This window comes from Globicephala melas, chromosome 3, assembly GCF_963455315.2.
Source record: "Globicephala melas chromosome 3, mGloMel1.2, whole genome shotgun sequence".
NCBI lineage: Eukaryota > Metazoa > Chordata > Mammalia > Artiodactyla > Delphinidae > Globicephala > Globicephala melas.
In genome coordinates, this window is record NC_083316.1 from 6,011,071 (window position 1) to 6,025,557 (window position 14,487).

The following is a 14,487-nucleotide window of genomic DNA, read 5'->3' on the forward strand; positions in this document are numbered from 1 at the left end:
GTTTTTGGAGGGAGCTTATTTCAAGAGTTGGCGACTATGTTTTCCATTGCATACTACTGTGTATCTACCTTTGAGTGTCCAGTATGTAATTATTAAGTAACTAGTTGAAAAAGAGTTGGAGAGTCCTACAGAGGTCCCTGATCCCTTTGAAAGATACTCCATGACTACACTTTGTCTAGAATTATGCCTGTTACCTTTTGTTATTTTTCTAGCTTATGTCTTTGAGAGCTTTGTTATATATGTTTCTGTATATACTTAATTTTATTGCCTAAACAGTATGTTAGCAGAAATAATGAAATCAGTACAAAGTTGTACCATTTAATTAAAATGTTACTATCCATTGCTTAATAAGAATCCTGTAATATGTGGAGGTAGAGTTGAACAGAGTTAATAATTGGAAGGAACAATACATTTGTCATAATTTCTCCCATGAATACAGACTCCTGATAAACTTAGAAGAGGCTCTTTCTCATGAAACCAGCTGTAGAACTGGTATAAATCTCTTCAGATAAACTGACTTGTTAAGAAAGGGAAAAAGCAAAAAAAAAAAAAAAAGAAAGGGAAAAAGCAATCTTTTCTTCTTGATCCACATTTTAACTGCATTGTTTTTAAGTATCCCTCTGGAAATGAGAGTCTGTATTCCAAATCTTTCATCAGTGAAAAGCAGTATTTTGATGGTTGACAGACTCTCTTCCAGAGCTTTGGGTGCCAAGACTTAACGAGTGTGAACCTTTATTGCAAAACCTTGCTTTTTTCTTTCTAAGAGAATAAAATCACCCAAATATCATTTTTAAGAATGTTAGCAGAAGTTGGACCTGCTGTGCCTCACATGCTTGAAGCCTTGGAATATAATATAATTTATTCTCCTAAGAAATATTTCTTGAACATCACACATTTTATAAACGTTCTGTGGTCTCTCCTTCCCACCCTTTTTGGTCTGGTCACTTAAAACAGATGGTAGAAAGATGTGTTCTTATATAAGTTCTCCTTTTTATAATATTTCAGCATTTATCATTTTCAACCATAAATGTGCCAGAATAGATTGTCCTTCTTATTAATTTTCAGGAGAGCTCAGAAGTTAAAAAAAAAATTTAAAGGAAGTTATATATTTTTTCCTTTTAGTAGTCTACTCATACTAAAGGTTTAGAACTGTATAGTATTTTTAAATACTTAAAATACATTCTTTATTGTTATTCTTTTTTGATATGATGAAATTTTATGGCCCACCTTCATCTTACTCCTGAAGGAAAGGTCCAGTGCTGTGCTGGTCAGTTGTGAAGGTCTTTAATTGGTCACTCCTGGGGGTGGTTGTTTCTTGGGACCCAGTTAGAAGGCCAAGGAAGAACATTCCAAATGGGTCTTTGGAACTGGAGGCCCAATTCCAAATCATCCCCCATAACTTGTGCTCCGCTAAAGACTTCAGGTGAACTTTATTGAGATAAAACTTACATACAATAAGACGCAACATTTCAAGTATACATTTTCATGAGGTTGAACAAATCTACGATCCTATGTAGATACTAGAACAGTCAAGACATAGGACATTATCCCCTAATGAGTTTCAGAGATCATGGATCACCACTGAAATGCAATAGGGTTCTCTCATTTCTTTTAATGGCATGTTCCTTGGGCTTAGGCATCTTGTGTTGAGAAAGTTCTATATCTTACTGTTACACTTTTCAGAAAAGAAAAGGAAGGAAAAAGTGGTCCAACTGTAAAACAGGAGCACATCTTATCTCCATCTGTTCTTAAAGTACAATTTAACTCAGTTGGGCCTGGAGACATCATTTCAAGAAGCATTGTAAGGACAAGCAGTTCATCCCTTCACATAGCGGAGGGGAGTATGGTGAGCAAGACCCCAGCACCAGAGCATGCAGAGCGGCCACAGACTGTGCGTGGAGCAGGGCTTGTCAGGCAGGACCCTCTACTGCACGAGAACACGTCTGTTAGGGAGGACTGACAGATGCCCTTGGACTTCAGAGCACTCATAATATTCACCCTCAGTGCACAGACACAGGGGCACGAGTGTGACCCCCCACCTTTGCTTTCTCAAAATATAAGAGAAAAATGTGGGGAAATAGTAAGCATGGCAAAGCATGACAAATGATGAGTCCTCATTAGTGTTACTATGAAAATCCCACTATGGCATGAACTATTTAAGAAACATGGAGGGCATAGAATTCAGCAAGTAAAAACAAGCCATTCAAGCATCCTTGTAACAGGGAAGAGCCAAATCTGACTCCATGTTGGATCTGTTTCTTTTACTTTAACCTTTGCTTCCGCTGCTTTTGTTCACTGAAAGGACACTGTCTATACAGAATGGCCTGCCTCGGGGAACCCTGCCCCTCTGCCTGAATGTTAAACCAAAGTGCCTTTGTTCAGGGAAGCATCCTGACCCTGTCCACCTGTGGACAGCTACAAGAAAGAAGAAAGTAACACATCCCCTCCGAGGCTGGCCATTCCAGGGGATATTTGCAAATCTTATGGCCTTTTTACTTTATTTCCTCATCTCCTCCCCCTCTCTGTGCTATAAATGAAACTGGCATCCAAACCCCAATGAGATGGCTTTTCCGAGACACTCGTCTGCCATCTTCTCGGTCTGCCGGCTTTCCGAATAGTTGTACTCCTTGCCTCAACTCCTCGTCTCCGATTCATTGGCCTGTCGTGCAGTGAGCAGAGCCAGCTTGGACTAGGTAACACCCTGAGTCTGTAAAAAGAGCATTACATTAAAAGGTCAGGTTTAAATAAAGAAACAAATAAATGTGAATTCATTAGTTACTTCAGTGCTGAAGCTAGCTATGCCGAGGCTATCTATAGAAAAGAAAATGATTAGTCACATTTCGAATATGCTTAAACTTACATTTATCACCTTTTAAATTAAAAATATACAAAAGATAAATGAAGGGATTTGCCTTGATTTTTCAGCAAAAGCGTTAATTCATCTGAGCACTTTTGTCCTGCTTGAGAGAACTTGAGAATTCCCATGGCATTGTGGAGACTGAACATATTTTTGTATTTTGACTGTGATGAAGACAATATGCTATTCTTAATAAAGAAGTGGTTATTTGGGGACAGGAAGTACATATTTGATTATAATTACAGTCACCAAATGTTTACTTGCTGTAAATAAGGGTCTGGGTGGGGTTTGATGAACACATGTGCATGTCCATCATGTGGTTCTTTAGAGCCAATATATGTATAAAGCTCTTAGTAAGCCCACAGAGACTTCAGATGTGATTCCTTAAGGCCTAAAAGCATGTCACTGGGTAGCCAGACCAACTTCTTTAATCCCTGAGTGTCTACAAGTCCCAGCAAAGAGGGTCCTGGGTCAAACCCACCTTCGTTTTGTCATTCACAGCCTCCATCAGGTATCAGACTCTCACTGGACATTTGAGCCCAGAGCAGGGGTTTACGACAGATTTCCTGGGTTTTCAGGCATCATCTTGAATTCTATGAAATATTTTTGTATATACTGAGATGTTTCAACAGTTTTCACTAGATATTCAGAGGGGTCAGTGACTGTCCCCAAAATGTGAAGAGACGGGGACTATGGCTGAAAACCATCCTGCTGTTTCTTCCCAACCTGGTCCTCCCTCCGCTTCCCATGTGTCGTCCCAGTTACATCCCCCTCCAAGATTCGGTGATGGAAAAAAGTGGTGTTTTTATAATCAGTTCAGCCTCAGATGGCAAGGCAGGCTTCTTGGTAGGTACGTGGGTGTGCATTGTATTCACCTGTGTGACCTTCTGTACTTGACTGTTTGACAAATACCTCTTTGAAGTCATGTGTCCAAATCATTGTTATGTGATGGCCCTGTTGAGTCCTCCTGTAGCCTGGGGGTGTTCTTCCTTGAACATTTGTTGTACAGATGAGGGACCAGGCGAGGGAGTTGCCCTCACTAACAGCCATTCATCAATCAACAAATATTTGTTGAATGCCTGCTACATATTTTTCTTAACATCTTTACTGGAGTATAATTGCTTTACAATGGTGTGTTAGTTTCTGCTATATAACAAAGTGAATCAGCTATATGTATATACATATATTCCCATATCCCCTCCCTCTTGCGTCTCCCTCCCACTCTCCCTATCCCACCCCTCTAGGTGGTCACAAAGCACTGAGCTGATCTCCCTGTGCTATGAGGCTGCTTCCCACTAGCTATCTATTTTACATTTGGTAGTGTATGTGTGTCCATGCCACTCTCTCACTTCGTCCCAGCTTACCCTTCCCCCTCCCCGTGTCCTCAAGTCCATTCTCTACGTCTGAGTCTTTATTCTTGTCCTGCCCCTAGGTTCATCAGAACCATTTTTTTTTCTTTTTTAGATTCTATATATATATATGTGTTAGCATATGGTATTTGTTTTTCTCTTTCTGACTGACTTCACTCTGTATGACAGACTCTAGGTCCATCCACCTCACTACAAATAACTCAATTTCGTTTCTTTTTATGGCTGAGTAAGATTCCATTGTATATATGTGCCACATCTTCTTTATCCATTCATCTGTCGATGGACACTTAGGTTGCTTCCATGTCCTGGCTATTGTAAATAGTGCTGCAATGAATATTGTGGTACATGATTCTTTTTGAATTATGGTTTTCTCAAGGTATATGCCCAGTAGTGGGATTGCTGTGTTGTATGGTAGTTCTATTTGTAGTTTTTTAAGGAACCTCCATGCTGTTCTCCATAGTGGCTGTATCAATTTAGATTCCCACCAACAGTGCAAGACGGTTCCCTTTTCTCCACATCCTCTCCATCATTTATTGTTTGTCCTGCTACATATTTGAATGGTTGCCTTCAAGTACCAATTCTATTAAAAGTTATGAAAATTTTGGAAGCACTTGATATTCAGTTTGTTTGAGTTTTGGGGTAGGAGTGCATTTTTGGCAAATTGTTCAGACCTTTTTGATTTAAAATTGGTAATGGTCAGTTATGTAGTTTCAATTGCTTAAATTCAAATAGGAAACATACACTTTATTGGGTACTTGGTTTGTTTGTTGTGGATATTTATTTAAATATAATTTTATATGTGCATGGACAAAAAGAATTACAAATTTAAATATATAGGAAGTTAATTTTAACAATGTTCTTAAAATAAGAGGGTTAGCTACTTTTCAAGCATGTGTAATTTATTTCAGGAATATTGCATTCCTATCATTTTGGCCAGCATTTGCATCATATACATATATATATGAGTGTGTGTGCACGCGTGTGTGGTTGTACAATTTTCATCTATCTTTTTATAGTGGGACTTGGTTTTAAATACTAATTCAATTCAGAAGAATAAAAGATCTCCATACTTTTACACACACGCACACGCACACGCACACACACACACACGTTTTTCGGATAATAAAATTGGCAACAAATTTCAAGTGAATGCACCCAGCCCTTTGGATTCTATTAGTCTCATGGTTTAGATCTGCACTGTCCAGTATTGTAGCCACAAACCATATGTGGCTATTCAAAATTAAATTTAAGTTAAATATGATAAAATTTCAGTTCCCTCGCTGCCACATTTCATGTGCTTACCAGTCATTTGTGGATAGTGGCTACCATCCTGGACATCTCAGATAAAGAACACCATCTACTTAACCAGCTTCCTAAAGCTGTGCATTTAGATAATTTTCAATGTTTCAGTGGTATACATAATGCTGTAGTGAGCAACTTTATCTGTAAGTTTTGCACACATCTCCCGTATCTCCTTAAAGTGCAGAAATTCATTCATCATTCAGCTAAACACTGTTTAGTAAATTGTTTTTCTTGCCTTCTCAGTGACTTGTAGCAGTCATATTAAAATATAAGATAAAATGTGAAATTTTAAAATGTGAAGGCAAATATTCAATTCATAGACAAGCTATTATGTTCCTAGAACTGTTCTATAGAAATAAATAAATATTTAAAAATTCCTAACATTGTGAAACTTTTGTTCTAGAAAATGAACAATTAACAAAAATAAAAATGAATGAATGAATGATTGAATAATAATATGATAATGATTGAATAAATTATTGAAAAAGAACATTTTTTAAAATTAACTTCCTATATATTTAAATTTGTAATTCCTTTTGTCCATGCACATATAAAATTTTATTTAAATAAATATCCACAACAAACAAACCAATAATGATTGAATAAATAATAAATATGTGAATACATTTGCATCAAAATAGTCTTTAATGGGTGCACATTATCTGAGCCATTATTATGGTCATTACCATTTGTTCCAGTGTATCATAGACTTAATTTTAGCCTGTGATAACTTTTATGGTATAGAAGGTTTTAACATTCTGTGCTTCAGTTTTAAAGCTTTTCCTTTATGGCTCATGCTTTTTTGAGAACTTTAGACCCAAAAAGCACTAACTAAAAAGGGAAGATTGGTAATTTTAGAACATTAAAATTTTAAATTTCATTTGTGCAAAGACACCACTAAAAAAAGTGAAGAAACAGGACTGGGAGAAGATGTTTGCCACCAATACCTCTGATAAAAGTTTTCTCTCCTATAAATCATGATGCCAAAAATGCATATATATGGAAAGTATATGAAATACATTTTTCAGTGATAGTATCTAAATTACAAAAGAACAGAGGAATTGATATTCAACCTCCCTCATAGTCAGAGGAAAGCAAATTACTAACAGGGAGTTTCAGTCACACAACCATCAGACTGGTAACATTTGAAGAGCCTGACAATCCCTTGGTAGGATTGCATATGAAGGATTGAGAGCTGGTACATGGCTGTTGATAGTGAAAATTAAAATAATTGCTTTAGAAGAATAAAATTAGGCATACCTTTGAACAGAAATGCTACTTTTTTGATATTCTTCGAGAGACTTCAGTGAGTGTCCCCAAGAAGACAGTTTCCAAAATATCCATTTCAGCATCATCTATCATAATACACAATGGAAAGCAAATGATGTGTCCATCAGTAGGAAAATGAAAAAATTAGCTTATGGTATAGAGACAAGAATATTAATCAAATGTTAATAAAACAAACTGGGTTTATATGTTCTAGGAGAGATGGTCATCCAGAACATCAAAATGAGTGAACAATAGCAAATTGCTCAATACTGGGTATATATAGAATGCCATTTGGTACGATTAGAACATACAGAACAACACTGCGCTTTGTTTCTGGTACTATTCAGATATGATAAAAGTCTAGGAAAAGACAGGATGCCAGTGGTCCCTGTGAAAAGAAAAAGGAAAGGGTGTTTCTCAGTAATTCTTTACATCGTTTTTATAGATGTGGATGGTAGCTTCACGGGTGTTTGTTATATTATTTTTTTTCTGTACTTTTCTGCCTTTTAAATGTTTTCATTTTTCAAAAGCAGTTACAAATAAGAAACAAAAATTTTCTAGTGTAAGCGGAAAAATGCCACTTTAAAAAATCTTCATGTCTCTTCCACCCCCAAGTCACTGCCTGAGTTTCTTTTTGTGGTGTTCATCCTCTTTGCACAAGTGGGACATCCAGATGTCATCTTGAGCATTATCTTTTGAAATTTATGGCCTTGAAACCTCTGAATGAGCCTGAATTGAAGGTATTCAAGCATGATTCTCATGGAGAACAGTGATGGGAAAAAGTCTGCCTGAATTCCACTAACAATTTTCTAATATTTAACTTTTATCATTTGTTTCATTCTTTGTTTTAAAAAATATAGGAGCATTTTGTGCCATTATTGATTTTCTTTTTGTTCCCATTGATTTTTAACAGTGCTTGGGGAAAGGTCAAGATTATGATTAAGTGTGGCCTAAAAACACATATTTGGCCTCCTTCTGCAGCTAGCCACTGTTTAATAAAAAAATTTTTTCTTGCCTTTCTTGACTTGTAACAAGCAAATTAAAATATAAGATAAAATGTGAATTTTTAAAATGTGAAGGCAGATAATAAATCTCTCTTCGCAGAACTATTAGAATGTAGAGACAATTTAATGCCTAGGTTTACACAGTCTTTAAACACAGTTATTGTAACATAATGGGGAATATCCATAGGTCAAAAGGTACATGTGCTCTGTACATGTGGCAGCCGGCAGAGCACCTGGTGCCCCTGGAGTGGGGTGCTTGGTCCCTTCTTGGGAGAAACTACATATTGTTGCCATGATCCCAATAACAGCCACCTTTGTGTCTTGCTAGCTTCCCCTAACCCCACTGAATTATTCAGTTTCTCCAAGGTACTAATTTCGGTTCTCTATAATACCAAGCCTTCACACCCAAGAATACTGTATTGCACATTTAGCAATGTATTTGTGTGGTATTTTCCCTGTACATCAGCAAAATCCTATCCTTTTGATTACATAGCCCTTGTACATTTTTTATTAATTTAGAGTATTTTGTATCTTCTTTAACTCTGTGAATGGGTTTTTAATTTTTTTTAATGATATCATAACTATTTGATACATAGGAAAAACTATCAATTTGAATATTTGTCGCTTCTAACAGACCAGCTAATTGAACACTCTTAATAATCCTATTTTTTGTTCTATTTTCTTTGCCACATGAATGATTATGTCGGTGAATAATAATTTATAATTATATTATAATTTATAATAATTTCAATATTTATATCTCTTATTTGTTTTCATTCGATCCTGGAAAGTCATTCAGTAAACTGGGGGGGAAATAGACATTCTTGTGTCATCTGATTTTGGTGGAAAGGCTTGTCTGGCTTACCTTCAGTGTGATCCTTGCAGAGTTTCATTTGCTGAGGTAATTCACTGTGCTTGATGCTGAACAGGAAATATGTCAGTCTTTTATATTTTACTTAGTTTATAAAAGTAATTCCTTTGGATCATCCCTGTTCAGAACACACACACACACACACACACACACACACACACACACACACACACAAGGAAGGAGAGAAGGAGGGGTCTTAAAATAGTAGATAAACAATCTGATGACACTGATGAAAACATGTTTCAAAAAGAAAAGCCTGTTAGTTAAAAATCTAAGAAACTCAAGGCTTTAAATTTTTTGCAAAACAGTTCCCTTTTCTTACATTCTCAGTGTGTTTATGAACTATTTTCTGTACTCATCCTAGGAATCCACTCATAAGTCATTAGGTCTTCTTTTTTGTGTTTTCCAAAACTGCCCTTATAGACCAATGTCAGATTTTCAGTCCAGCTGAGAAAAATGTTGAAGCATCCTCCTGCACGGCGGCATTTACTTGTATTTTTATTTTATCATTTTAAATTCTGGGTCTCAGATTTAATCAGCATATTTTGCTGTCCTGCAGACTGCTTTAAATGCATCGTATCGGTCTTGTTCTCTTTCCTGACATTTTGGGAGGCAGATTTAATCTTTGATCTCACCATATTTGGAATCTATTCACAAAATTTGCAATCTGTGACATTTGCTTTTTAAAAAGTAAAGTTAAAAGGAATTAGCAAATCACACCACTTAAACAGGAACCAATATAAACTAGCTAAATATGTATGAATGTCCTTCCATAAATGTCATCTGCATTTATGACTGACGGAAATCCTCCATTCTCCATAATTTTCCAGGGTCCAGTGACATAGACTTCATAAAAGGTAAATAAAAAATAAAACATGCAGGTGAGACATAGGATGAGTACACCCCATGGAAGAGAGCCCGGCTTTTACCCTGAGCATCCCTGAGCCCAGAGGAGAGGCTGCCTGTGTGCCCTTTAGGCTTGGGACATTTTCCCATGTACGCCTACTCCAAAGTTACAACCCACTTTTTTTTTTTTTTTTTTTTCAGTAACCGGGCCTCTCATTGTTGCGGCCTTTCCCGTTGCGGAGCACAGGCTCTGGACGCGCAGGCCCAGCGGCCATGGCTCACAGGCACAGCCGCTCTGCGGCATGTGGGATCTTCCCGGACCAGGGCATGAACCCGTGTCCCTTGCATCGGCAGGCGGACTCTCAACCACTGCACCACCAGGGAAGCCCACAACCCACTTTTTTGAAATCTCCTGTTTGATTCTTAAAATCAAAATCTGCAGACTGCCCTCTTGATGGTTGCAGTCCTCTTGATGGTATATTCATAGCTGGCTTAATATATGGAGGCTTTTAAAAGCCATACATATAAAATAGAATGACTCATATAATTTTATATAACCTAGACAAAAATAGGATCTTCCAGAGTTGATAAGAAGACCACACTACTTGTGTCTGGTGAGGATTCATCTCAGGTCAGCAGGAAAAGCACAAGGCAAGGATGCTGTAAATGAGAGCCAGGAGCTTTACAGCTTTACAACCCAGTGCTGCCTTGGGTAGTGCCTGGTCTTCAGTTTTACATTATATCTTAAAATTCGTTGCACATGACCATCTCCATGTTCTAAGGTTTTGGGGAGCGAGGACCGTAGTGTTTTCAACTTTGTATCTCCACAGCACCCTCCATGTTGTTTATGGTCAATAAATGTTGGTTGGTTGAGTGAATAATCAGGTAGGCTGGGTGTTACAATTGAGTTAAGCAAAGACTCCTCCTGCTTTTATCCCAAGTACCATCCCAAGCACAGCCCATAGAGAAAGAAGGTTTTTTTTTTCTAATTGCACATTCAGACATATCTTGAATACGTGTGATGCTTACGTCCATATTCCTATTTGATTTTTAAATGAATTTACTTAAATAGATTATTTTTAAAAGGTTAATTCTATAGAAGACAGTCTTTGTGACCATAGTTAAGATGTTCTTTCTCCCCCTGAACATGGTAGCTTTAATTATTCAATGCATTTTTCCACAAACAGTTTAGTAAGGTTATCTGTTGATCTGGTGCCATTGCTGAGTCAAGAATTATCTTTGCAATTCAGCATAAGGACACATTTACGGACTATGTTCAGAGGATAAAAGATTTAATATTCATTTCTTATTATAACAAGAGAGGTATTGTAATATGAGTAACATACCTATAGAGAAAGTCAAGGAATTCATTGTACTTTAAGTGGAAAGAGTTGGATAGCACACCCACAGAGTTGCCAGCATGCTGTACATTAACCCATATGCTTCTCATAGCAGCCCTGGAGGCACAGAGAAGGTGGCTGATTTGCCCCAGGCCACCCAGCTGGGTGGTGGTAGAGCTAGAAGTCCACCTCGTGTGGGGTGTTCAGAACCTGTGGTCTTCATGGTGGCATCAGGGGAGCTGCCCTCTGATCTCGGTCACTGTTTCTCTGCAGTAATGGCCTGCTTTCCTGAACCTGAAACGGTCACCGAGCCTTGGTGCCTGCTAAGAGCCCTGGGCTTGGCAGGAAGGCACGTTATAAGTCCCTTAGTTAGACTCCACACATTGCTGCCACCCAACAAAACTCAAATAAACCACAGTGGAGATCACCCCAAAGAAAATGAAAGGTTTCATTCTGTTCTTGAAGATGCACAAAAACAAAACCTAAAGCCCGAAATGCAGGACTCTTACCAAGAGACATTCAATAAGCATTAACTGATACTACAAATGATGGAGACTTCAAGAAAGTACAATATTGAATAAAGGTCTCTCTGTTTTCTACAGGGTGAATTTTCTACTGGGAACATTTATGTGTGAAAATTGTCACTTCATTGATCTTTTTCCAAAGGGAAGTGCTGGAGCAGGTGGAGGTGAACTTGCTCTTAATAAGGCCAAACCCTCAGAGACCAGAATAGCACACGCACACGTGCAAACACACACACACACACGGCTGTATCAACCCACACGCCAGCAGGTGTGCTGACTCCTTGGCTCACTTGCTGGAGTAAGAGGAAAAGTTATGCCTTTCCTCTTGCCTCCTTCCTTTAGGGCTGGTCTATTGACATTCGCAAGTTAATTGTGAATTCACTTGGTATTATTCAAGAGTCTTTCAAAGCATACATAAATGAAATGCTGGGCAACTCATTAAGACATTCATCAGAAGTGCTTTCCGTCTCTTTTCAAAGCTAGAGAAATAAATGCAGAATTGAGGAGTTTTCATCAGCTTATCTTTTTTTATGTGCTGAAATAACTTATGGACTGCCTTCGTTACAATCAATGCTTTATGACACCCACTTTAGTTCATATCAATAGGCAGATGAATAATGCCTATGTAAAATCTATTTTAAGCCATTATTTTCTCCAACATCAGTTTGCTTCACAAGTTTTGAAAAGAGAAACATCTTCTCTTCCAAAAATACGTCATGCTCATATAGTTGATTGAACTACAAAGTAAATTTGATTTACAGGGGCCACCTGGATACATAACAAATAGGCTAGCATCTCCCAAATGTCTTCACACACCCAAGTCTCCACGATGATCCCCATAGAAGAAGGGTCTTGTGTCCAAATGGATGGCTCTGTACTGTCTGCTCTCCTGTGACATCCCATTACCAATTGAAGATTAACAGCTCTCTGAGCCAGTCTGTCCAGCTTTCCGGGATAATAATTTAACACTTATTAACACCCCCAGTTCTCAGGAAAAAAAATGCTTTGATAAAACTAACTTAGCTTTCTTCAACTAAGGTAAAAAATAAATCTAGAATGTTCTTATGTTTCTAATAATGAGCAAAAAATATTCTGCAAAGAGGATTTTTCTCCTGGAGTAAGGGAAGCACTGGTACAAGCGTACACGAGGGAAGGAGAATTTGGGTTCAGCAAGGATGTCAGCCGAGGTGGGTCAGAGCATCCTGAGGGCAGCTGTAAATAGTCATCTATAATGCAAGTCCCCAGCATCATAAGATGCTGTAAGAGGAAAGGATACTGTTCTTAGGAGACACAGAACACCTCCAAATCTATTTTCTTCTTACACTATGATTCTGCAGACATGAACTCCACTTTGCAAACCAATCTGCAGCACCCCGGAACCTCCGTGAGGCCTGGGAAGGTGCTGGATGGAGGGACCGTTCTCCCTCCTCAGGGGCTAGTGTCACACTGTGGACCTCAGATTCCTCAATGGCAGAATGAGGGAATTGGTCACTGCATGACCTTGTCTAGTATTCTAGGATTTTGCCAGTGAAGTTACAAAGTAACAATATTTGGAAGTTTCCAAGTATATAATATTTTTGGTCTTGGAAATAATAAAGTGGCTAAGTCTACGATAATTTTTCATTAGAGTTTATTATTTCGATAATATGTTGATCAGTCTTACTAATTTTTGGTAAAATTTATTTTAAAATAATTTTAAATAGATTACAAGAACAACTCTATCACATAGCCAATATTTAAATTTGGGAGATTCTTTTCAGTCTAGATCCCTCTGTTGCCATAGCGCTTTTTTAGGGCTAATCATGGTGTACAGATAATTTTTTCTCTACTTTTTAGATGATAAGTTAGATAAAATTTTGCTCATGTGTAAAGGGTTTACACTCATCTTTTTTATTGCTGCAGCCTTTGATTCTTAAAAGTTTTGCTCTTGTACCGTCTTTGGACGGTTAGTCGTTCAGCAGTTAGTTTTGCTATTTGTGTTCCTTTGAATTATTGCCTTAGAACAAGTAGGATTGTCTCACAAAACTCTTTCTAGTGTCTGCTGTTTCAAGTACAACAAATTTGCTTGCAATCGATTTTGGCATTTCTTTAATTTGTTTCCTAAGATTATAAATAATAACTTATATCTTAAGAATTTGTGTCTTTTTTACTTTAATTACTAATGAAACTGACATTTTTTCAAGGATCATTTACTTCTTTATAGTTCATGTTGTGTAAACCTGGAACTTCTTGCCTTTTAGGGATGTGGTTTTGTTAATGAGTCCAGTTCTTTATGCAGTTTAGATATTCAATCTCACCTGTCATATTTATCTCTGCTGTTTCCTAATTCTTCCTTTAATCTTAGTTTTGTTGGGTTTCATTGTACTGAAGTACCTAATATTTATATAATTATTTCATCTCTGTATTTAGTCAATCCACATTTTCTTCTTTGGTGAATACCTATCTATATAATTCACTATATCAAACCACGGAAACAAAAATAAAAATCTGACCTGGACCCCCCTTTCTAAAAAGCTCGGATGTGTAAATCTGTCACAGGCAGAACTGCCTTCTCTCCCTTTTTCCACCTTTTCCATTATAATTAATTCTCTTCCTTTAAGAGAACAACATTCTAGATTTTGTTTTTAATATTTTGTGGTCTGATTTTTACAAATATTTCACTTCTTGTCCATTTGGCACTTAATGTAGTATGTGAAGAGAGCTCAAAATCCAAGTAAAGTTTTCCTTTTATTAATACATGTTCTCCCAGCACCGTTGATTTCGTAACTGATTCATCTCCACATCATCACGGCAATCTTACTTTATAAAATATAGCTGTTTTCTATAACTCAGGCTCTGAACTTTGACTCTTCAGCCTCTCAGTTTCATCACAGGCATAAGTCTTTATTAAGTCTCTAGTAAGGTAATTTAAAAGAAAGTTAAATGACTGTAAGTGGTGTTATCCTTAGGGCTGTTACTGTAATTAACATGTTGACAGCCCTTTGCTTTTTTAAGTCATTTTTCCTAGGTCATGGAAATTATGTCATCTGAGTGCCTGGTCTCACTTCCAGAGGTGTACTATGGCTTTATGGTGAATTTCTCATTGGGAATGAAAACAGATTCCA

The 14,487-nt window shown here is 37.4% G+C and overlaps 1 protein-coding gene across 1 annotated transcript in view; it reads left to right on the plus strand.

Moving 5' to 3' along the window:
- The window catches only part of ADCY2 (adenylate cyclase 2), a 445,822-nt gene that overhangs the window by 139,422 nt on the left and 291,913 nt on the right, over window positions 1-14,487 (plus strand). The gene's annotated exons all lie outside the window — the stretch shown is intronic.